Source organism: Octopus bimaculoides, chromosome 3 (assembly GCF_046866305.1).
Source record: "Octopus bimaculoides isolate indiv1 chromosome 3, ASM4686630v1, whole genome shotgun sequence".
Classification (NCBI taxonomy): Eukaryota; Metazoa; Mollusca; class Cephalopoda; order Octopoda; family Octopodidae; genus Octopus; species Octopus bimaculoides.
Window position 1 is genome coordinate 114700998 of NC_142930.1, and position 1647 is coordinate 114702644.

Consider the following 1647-nt stretch of genomic DNA (forward strand, 5'->3'; position numbering starts at 1 on the left):
TTTGGGTGTAACCCTCAGTCTGACTGACTAAATATCGCATCATGTGTTACCATGTATACATACATATACACACGTGTGTGTGTATACATACATATATATATATATATATATATATATATATATATATATATATATACATACATATATACATATATATATATATACATACATATATACATATATATATATATACATACATATATACATATATATATATATACATACATATATACATATATATATATACATACATATATACATATATATATATATACATACATATACATACATATATACATATATATACATACATATACATACATACATATATATATACATACATATATATATACATACATATATATATATACATACATATATATATATATATATATATACATATATACATATATATATATACATATATACATATATATATATACATATATACATATATATATATATATATACATATATACATATATATATATATATATATATATATATATATATATATATATACATACATATATATATATATACATATATATATATATACATATATACATATATACATATATATATACACATGCACAATCATGTCTACATGTATGTACATATATATATGCATGTGTATACATATATGCACACATAATCATATAGAGAGAGAAAGAGAGAAGTTTGTAACCTTGAATTGCAAGGATACTATAGGCTTTTTATTTTACTGTCAGAGAAATATCAATAAAATAGAAAATTACGTGTTTTATTTAATGTTTATCAAATGCATAGCAGCTGGTAACACTACAAAGATCTTACAATAAAAATCCTGGCTTTTTTTGCATATATTATGTTTCAAACTTTTGATTTTTATTATATCTATTTTACATTAATGTTTCAACATGCTTAAATCACATACATTTATGTATAGTAAACAGAGAATGTCTACTTCATATGATGATATAACTAACAAAAAAAAACCTGCTTTTAGTCTACATTTTGTATCATTTTGTCTACGTTTGTATCATCGAGAAATTATATTACAAGCCAACAAAGAACATTTATGTAGACACATGGTCTGCTAGAAATAGCAGCCAAATATCCTTCTCAACACATCCTACTGTTTTAAATTGGAAGCACATTGGATAATGTACTCCTTGATGCATTGGCTGGGCCAACAGATGTTATACACCATTGGTTATAATGCGCTTCTAATTCTGTCTTGATTGGACCATTTTTTTTTTCATCTTGACCCAAGTTCCTCGATTAGATTTGTCTTATCATTATGGAGGCTTTCCAAATGACTTCTTCCAGTGTCTTGGATACCATTCAGCAACTGCACATGTCTGTGAACCTTGCGACATGTCCAGCCCAGTGGAATCTGACTGGAATGTCTTTAATCATAAGTTTGGTTGGCTGGTTGATCAAGACTAAATAATAATCAAGCATGCGGAAACTTAGCCCTCACTCATAAGTCAGTAAGATTTGGTAGAAAGAATCATTCTTTTATCAATTGCTTTTTAAGTCCCTGTGTTAGTGGTTCTCATCCATGGCTCTCAAGGACACATGCAACCTTCAAGCATCCTTCCTGCAGATCTTGATCTTCCATCTATAAATATAATTTTGCATTTTACTTTTGTATGGCCTAAA